Here is an 8,903-nt window from a genome sequence, read left to right as displayed (position 1 = left end):
GTTTGAATGAGGTGATCCTACTCTGACCATGCTGACAGGTTCTCTCCCTAAGCACCTTGTATATTTTTTGGAATAAGTGTGGTCCAGCTGCCTTGCTTATTCTCCAATAGTAGCTATTTTATAATAAAGGGTTGAATGTCTCATGTAATTTATTGAATACTGTACTGAAAGTGAAAAACAGAATGATCACATGGGTATGTAAAGCATAGTTTCAGTTGAGTGCATATGGCACAAAGAGAAGCCATAGGAATGTAAAGCTGTTTCTTCAGTTCACCCATACAACACCCTTCATGCTGGTTCCTGACACCATCAGACCAATGGTTCTTTTTATAATACAGGTGTAATTGTTGCCCCTTTACCATCCTAAGATTAAATTCATAGTTTAACCTACCTCTGCACATTATTATAAAAATCAGTAGGCCAGGCATGGTGGTTCACGCCTGTAATCCCAACACTTTGGGAGGCCAAGTGGGGCAGATCACAAGATCAGGAGATCAAGACCATCCTGGCCAACATGGTGAAACCCCGTTCCTACTAAAAATACAAAAATTAGCTGGGTGTGGTGGTGCACGCCTGTAATCTCAGCTACTCGGGATGCTGAGGCAGGAGAATCCCTCGAACCCGGGAGACAGAGATTGCAGTGAGCCAAGATCACGCCACTGCACTCCACCCTGGTGATAGAGTGAGACTCTGTCTCAAAATGCAAACAATATACTGTCCTAACTATAATAGAAAGGTGAAAACATAGTATTCTGTGATAAAAATATGCAACTCAATATGTATATATTCACACATAAACAGACCAGAGGACATAATTGGGTCACATGCTTGTACCTACTTAAAATGATGGTTTGAATTAAACAAACAAACAAAAAAAACACCATGCCTGTAATCCCAGAACTTCAGGAGCCTGAGGCAGGAGGACCACTTGAGCCTAGGAGTTTGAGACAAGGCTGGACAACAAAGTGGGGCCCCATCTCTACCAAAAAAAAATAAAATTACCCGAATGTGGTGGTGCACACCTGTAGTCCCAGCTACTCAGGAAGCTGAAGTGGGAGGCCTGAGAGGTCAAGGCTGCAGTAAGCTGAAATGGTGCCTCTGTACTCCAGCCTGGGTGATGGAGTAAAACCCTGTCTGAAAATAATAATGATAATAATGATAATAATAATAGTATCAGAAGACACTCCATACAAGAAGTTCAGGAAAATAAAAGAGCAGAAATACTGGACACTAGAATAAAACCTTGATTTAGATAAATAACGATAGACCAGGTTGATTATTTGTATGTGATAAGAGATAAAGGGAAATAACCTTAATTAATAAGGAAAGGAAATATGTTTTACATTTGGGTCACTGGAGAATGAAAAAAAAAGAAAGCAGCTACAGGAGGCAAGACATAAATGGAAATCAAGAATTCAACAGAAGCTGGAACTTATGAAGTATCTGGGAAAAAGTGTCCATCCTCTGAGAATTCATAGAAATATGGAAAGGGAGGAATAGGAATTCCAAACTCAATGTGATATGGGAGTTAGAGCCAGTTTGCTTTTTAATATTGAAGAGAAGGTGGCTCCATATGACAAGAGGACCAGGAACATTTAGGAAGCTGAAACTTGGGTTACAAATCACAGCCCAGGTAGTGTTGCTGTCACTGTGTGAGATTTATCAACAGAATAAACCATGTACCTCTTTCAGAGCAGGAACTTAACAAAGGCTGGTTGTCAGCTGAGTGAATATGCATTTGGTAAATGGTACGCTTGTATAACTCAGACAATGAGCCTACTTAATATTGAGGCTTTTGTTTGTTGTGCACCCCCTGTTATGGTGCTTTATCTACACTACCTAATTCCTATAACAACTCTGTAAGGCATATGCTATTATCTTTATTTCATGAGGATGAAAACTCAGATTTGGAAAGTTTTTGGTAGGATGTGAATGCAACTGTTTCATATTTGACTCTCACCCTCGTCCTAGGCAGTAGGTGGGTAGAAACAGAAATTACTGTTCTCACTTTGGCTTTGAGTCCCTTGATGCCAGCAGCAGGGATGCAACTTGCTGGATGCTGTACAGCTGGTGTGCAGCATCCCTTTTCTGCCTGGAAAGTCCCTGTCTTCTCAGCATTTACATAATATCTTGTGATATGTGCATCAAATTTGTTTTTGGGATCTCAGAAATCAGCTGCAATCTTAGGCAAATTAAAATTAAACCCTACTACCCAAATATGAGCATGGTAACTTTCATATCAGAGAGCAGAAATTTAAATGCCACTCAGTTAAGATCATTTAGTTAAGATCTGTGCTCAGTATGGGAACAATTAGCTAACAGATTGCAAATAAATTCTCTGATTACTTTCAGGGATGGAATAGTGACTTGTTAAAAGCCATTCCTGGATACGATGGTGATGTGCCTCTATCATCTGCATCATATTGCTTGTTGGTTTTGATCCTGTATGGTGGAATGAGTTGTTCTGCCTTCCGTGCTCATTGCTCCTTGAACAGTCTTCCCAAATGTGCATGCTGGGCTGAAGGTCACAGTCAGTGGAAAATCCTTCTCCTATCAGGATCATTCCAGGGTGAAGCATCTCCTGAGAGGCAGAAGACCCTGTGAAATTGGTTTGTAGAAATCAGTACTATGGTTGTATGTTCTCTCTAATTAGCGACTATGTGCTATTAGAATGAAGCCTAAGTGGAATAAAATAACTAGAACTCGTATACTTTAACGGGTAAAATGGGACTAATTTTTCTTATAGCTAAAAATACACCTGCCTTGTTACTCACCAACTTTACTGTGAAGCATTTATCTCAGAGAAATAAAATACAGTCCCAAAAAATTGTGTAAGAATATTCACAGTGGTTTCATTCATAATAGCCTCCCAAACTGGAAACCATTTGAATGCCCACCAACAGGTGAATGGATAAAACAAATGTGTATTATATTCATACAATAGAACAGTGCTGAGCAATGGAAAAACAGTGAAATACTCATGCAAGCAAAACACAGTTGACTCTCAAAAGCATGTTGAGCAAAAGGAGTCATAAATAAATAAATAAATAAATAAATAAATAAATATTTAATTGACCCCAATAATTAGAAATTCCAGAGCAACAATTTGAAATTCTATGTGATGATGAGAGAAGTCAGAACAGTGACTACCTCTGTGGGTGAAACAGCATTGACTGGGAAAAACAAGGAAACTTTCTGTAATGATGAAAATGTTCAATTATCTTAAATGTGGTGGTATCTTGATGCCTGTCTTGCCGAAATTTGAAGAGCTGTACACTTAAAATGATTGTGTTTTATGGTGTGTAAATTATATTCTAATTTTAAAAAATGAAACCTAAGATGATTTCAGCTACCGGATGATCATAACTGTGTTCTGTTTCCACTCCCGCCTTCTCTTCTACTTCTTTCTTTTATGCTTCAAGCCTTTCTTTTATGCTTAAATGCCACACCTGCAGCAAACATGTGCCTGGGCATCCAGGCGTTTCCACACATCTGATATCTACGCAGAGGTTTCCAGACCTCAATTCTTGACTTCTGTGCACCTGCAGGCTCAACACGACACAGAAACTGCCAAGGCTTGGGGCTTCCTTCCACCGTCTGAAGCCACAGCCTGAGCTGTACTTTGGCCCCTTTCAGCCACAGCTGGAGCAGCTGCAACGCAGGGCACCAAGTCCCCAGGCTGTACACAGCCTGTGTTGGGAGAGGCTGCCCTGAAGGTCTCTGACATGGCCTGGAGACTTTTTCCTGTGGTCTTGGGGATTAACATTAGACTTCTTGATACTTATGCAAATTTCTGCAGCAGGCTTGAATTTCTCCTCAAAAAATTTTTTCTTTTTCTACTGCATCATCAGGCTGCAAGTTTTCTGAATGTTTACGCTGTTTCCATTTTAAAATGGAATGCTTTTAACAACACGCAAGTCACCTTTTAAACGCTTTGCTGCTTAGAAATTTCTTCTACCAGATACCCTAAATCATCTCTCTCAAGTTCAAAGTTCCACAAATCTCTAGGGCAGGGGCAAAATGCCGCCAGTCTCTTTGTTAAAACATAACAACAGTCACCTTTACTCAAGTTCCCAACAAGTTCCTCATCTCCACCTGAGACCACCTCAGCCTGGACCTTATTGTCCATATTGCTATCAGCATTTTGGGTAAAGCTATTCAACAAGTCTCTAGGAAGTTCTCACATTTTCCTGTCTTCTTCTGAGCCCTCCAAACTGTTCCAGTCTCTGCCTGTTACCCAGTTCCAAAGTCCCTTCCACATGTTCGCATATGTTTTCAATGATGTCCCACTCTACTGGCACCAATTTACTGTATTAGTCTGTTTTCATGCTGTTGATAAAGTCATATCTGAGACTGGGAAGAAAAGAGGTTTAACTGGACTTACAGTTCCACATGGCTAGGGAGGCCTCAGGATCATGGCGGGAGGCAAAAGGCACTTCTTACTTGGGGGCAGCAAGAGAAAATGAGGAAGAAGCAAAAGCAGAAACCCCTGATAAATCCATCAGATCTCATGAGACTTATTATGGGAATAGTATGGGAAATAGTATGGGAGAATAGTATGGGAAAGACTGGCCCCTATGATTCAATAACCTCCCCATGGGTCCCTCCCACAATAGGTTAATATTAGGTTCATGCAAAAGTAATGGTGATTTTGCCATTAAAAGTAATTAATGCAACCTTGGGTTGTTGGGAATTCTGGGAGGTACAATTCAAGTTGGGATTTGGGTGGGGACACAGCCAAACCATATCAGGCTCTAACTGGGAGTCAGTGGTGCCCATATGAGGAAGGGACTGAGGGTCTCCCTAGACTTTTAGAATGTAATGAAGCTACGCCCAGAGAAGGTGATTGTACTAACATAAGCTGGTGTGCTCACTTGGAGTTCAGCTTCTGGATATGTCGACGTCCTCGTGAGTTCAAAAATGTAAACATCAGTCCAGGAACCAAAGATGCCCTGACCTTTGCATTAAGTTGGCCACACCCTTCCAGAGGAGACCACAGTAGAAAGCAGAGAGAGCAGGGTGAGACTGGGCAGAGATGGGAATGAGTAATGCTGACTACATCCTACCCCTCCTTCTTTGAGAATTCAGGTTTTAAAATCTGTTCTCTAATTTCACAACAAATCATCATCATGTACCTGCTATGTACCAGGCTCTGCACTGGGTAGTGGGATTCAAGAATGAATGCAACATGGTTCCTGGCCTCAGGGAACTCAAAGTCCTGAAAAAGCCACACTGTAATGACACACACGCGCACACACACAGCCAGCTCTGCCCAGTGGCACTGAGGAAGGTTTTATGGATGGAGAAACACATCAACTGAGTCCTAAGGATGAGGAATGATTAGTATGTTCCAGAATGAAGGAACAGTAAGTACAAAGCAGAAGCTTTTAAAAAAATGTGTTTTGATGTAGGCAGAGGCAAAAGTCGCCAGTGGGCTGTTAGAACTTTCTTGAAGACTCAGATAGTCTTGAAGAGTTCCTCACCAGCTTTACCACTGGCTTCCCACTCCCTGCTGAATAAACTCTTGGTTCAGCAGGCCTGAGGCCTTGGCTACATACCCGTACCCCGGTTCATGTAACAGCAGGACCTGTGGGCTCAGTTTCATACCCAAGGACTAGGGCGGGCAGAAGAAAATATAGTTCAATTTATGTGAAAGGGCCAGCTGAAACACCTGTCTATTCTGGCAGTGTTCCTTGGTCACCCTAGCCAGAAGCCATTTTGCCCTCCTCTGATCTCCTATTGGCAACTCTTTGTAGTATTAATTAAAAGCACCGTAGTTAAGTGTGGACTCTGGGGCCAGAATGCCTGGTTTTGAATTCCAGAATGTCTGGCCTCCACCTCCATATCTGTAAAACAGAGATAATAATGATCCCTACTTAATGAGTGAAGAGCTACCAAACCCTTAAAACACTGCCTGACACACAGTAAATGCTCTGTAAGTGTTATTAGTTACTATTATTGAAGATAACGCAACCATTTATTGAGTATTTATTGGTACTAAGTGCAACACTAGGCCCTTTACATGCCTTATCATTGCTCAGCACAGGGTGCTGAGTGTCTGAGCATAGAGGATGTTACAATATTAGGTGACTTTAGGGAGGACATTGCTGCTTTCTGAGTAGAAGAAACTTTGTCTCCTGCTGAAGCCACCTAACTCACAGTAAGTTGTGTTTGATCCTGGATCAACCTAAACCCCTTGAAGAATACAAACTGTCTCCAAGATGCCAGTGACTCTCACATCCACAGGCTGTTGAGAGTGGATCCCACAGCATCTTACACGTAGGCACCCATGTCCTCGACCCCAGACACCCAGCAGATTCTGAAATCCTGATTGTTTTTCCTGTACCCAGCAACTGACTTTCTCCATGATCTTGGGAAGGTGCATAATCCCAGCTCTTGCTACTTAACTCATCTTCACATCCAGAAACACCACTTCCTCCAGTCAGATCTGATCTACATAGCAAGCTCAGCAGCTAGAGGGACACACTTCCTTCCTACTTTAGACCCAATAAAGCAAACACAAACAATGCCACCTTATGACAGAAGTCATTGGCCTTGGACCAAGATCTTCAGCAGGCCCTCCTTCAGGCTTTCTTCCCATCTCTTCCTGTAACTGACTGCAGAGCTGACCCCATCCACCGTGTAGCCATTGCAAAAAGGCTCATAGCCTATAAGTGGCTTGTTGGCTGCAGAAATATGCAAACTGTCTTTAGTTTGACTTAGGCATCCATGACTGATTTGGCTTCAGTTTGCAATGACCCAAGGTTGCATTAATTATTTTCAATAGCCAAACCACAGTTACTTTTGCACCAACCTAATATTAACCTGACCACAGCACCAAACTGTTCATCTTTAACCCTGACGGGCTTGAGCACAGACTGCAAAGTCCAGGGCTCATCCTGACTTCCAGAATTACCTCAAAAGAAATGGATGGCTGGGTTAGAACAGGATCACAGTGATCAGGAGAACCTAGCATGTTTTTAATCCCCTCCATTATGAAGAATTTTGGCATTCTATTCTACTGTGAAACTATATTTGCTTTCTAAGAGACTGGGTTATGACAGCTCAAGAATGACTCGACATTTCTCTTCATCCAAAATAAGCAGGCATATTGCTCAATGGGTACCCCATGACCACCTGAATAAAACCAATATCTTTTCATAACCTCATCCTGAAACACTCTCCAAGCCTGCTAGTGGGTCCAAAGCTGGCCTGTCTTACCCATGGACCCATTCCCTGGAATTCAAGAGGTGCTGCAAAAATGCTGCCTCAATTAGCTCTGCCTGTGGCCCTATGTCCCCCATTTGAGATTAGTTCACTTAGGTGCAAACATTAGAGGCTGATATTACACTGTGTTACCTTGGAGAGAAGATGTTCTTTAACTCAGTGCAATGATCAGATTTAAAAGGTCTCCAAGAAGGTCATTATTTCAAATTTTAGAATCTCTCATGAGAACCTCTACTGTTCTTTCTATCTACTGCCAGCACCTTTTAAGTATTAACTCGCTTACTTCCCATTACAGTGTGGGAGGTGTTATGAGGAAACCGAGGCACACAGAATTTAAGTAACATGTGGATGTTAATGAGTGAGTGGCGGCAATTTGGAGCTTAAACACCACGTTCCAGTGTGTGTTCATCACCAGGCTTCCTTCTGGAAGGGAGAGACAGAGTCAGAGTCTGGAAAACAGCAAGGGAGAGACTGGATCGGGGACTGTGAGCAGGCCAGGTGATGTGAGAGCTGATATGGCCTAGAGGCTGATTATGGAGGTTGTGAAAATTGCTATGGAAAAGAAATTTCCAGAACCCAGATTTTGGCAACTTTTGAAAGCACTTTTGAGGTAATACTGTCCTCTAGTGGCTAGGTAGCAGGTAGTGATTACCCTCCAAATAAATAGGCAATGAGCCTTGAGTGGAGATGGTATGACAAGTCAGTGGGAAACTCATTTTGCACTCGAACCACAGATTCCAAAGGAAAGGCTAACCCCACTGCTATGGTCATTGGTACAGCTCAGGATTTCTGCCTCCCCCGCCCCGTGTGTTGGCTACAGGCTAGGTTCAAATCCCAATTCTGCTTATTACTGCTGAAAGGCTTTGGTCATGTTAATTAATCTCATTTTCTCTTCTGAAAAAGAGACAATCTTGAAAAGATTGACCTTCCATGAAGATCAAATGAAGTAACACGTGTACTGTGTCTGGCACGTCATAAACGCATCACACACGTGAGCTGTGGCAATACTAAGGACCAGTGGCAAGAGCTGGGGGAGGAGTGGAGACGAACGGACCTGGACAAATTAGTGACCTTTCTGGGACCCCTACGGAACTGTTCTGGAGAAATTAATTCATTTTTCCAAGTACTTTTAAGTTTGCTTTTCCTAGCATTTCTTCTATATTCCTGAATAATTTTCCACTCAAAAATTTCACTGGTTCTCCCTGCCTCCCATATTAATCTAGACATAATTAATTTCCCCAGAACAGTTCTGTGGGCAGGGAGGGCTGTACACTATGCATCCTCCTAAATCCCCGAAGCTCAGACCGTCCTGGCCTGGGTCCCCACTGCTGTCCTGCCCCTGGGCTCCCAGGCTGTGCTTGCTCTTCTCCCATACCAAACCCATCACCACAAAAAGCCCCTCCTTCTCCAACACGGGAACTTTTGCAATTTTCTACCTGAAATCACCGACTCCCTACCTCTAACCATCTGTGATGAGCAGAGGACAAGATAAAGTTTGAGAGAAAAGAAACCATTTGCTCACTTTGAAGTTTAATTTTGTAATAAGCTTCACTTAATTTTGAAGTAAATTTGCAAAGCCAGCAAAATTCTTTCAAAGTCAACCTTGCTCAGGCCTAGTTGCTTATTTACTGCTAAGCTGGATGTTTTCATTAAAAGATTAACTTTGAGCCTTCAAC

Source organism: Piliocolobus tephrosceles, chromosome 1 (genome assembly GCF_002776525.5).
Source record: "Piliocolobus tephrosceles isolate RC106 chromosome 1, ASM277652v3, whole genome shotgun sequence".
NCBI classification, from domain to species: Eukaryota; Metazoa; Chordata; class Mammalia; order Primates; family Cercopithecidae; genus Piliocolobus; species Piliocolobus tephrosceles.
This window is presented reverse-complemented; position numbering follows the sequence as displayed.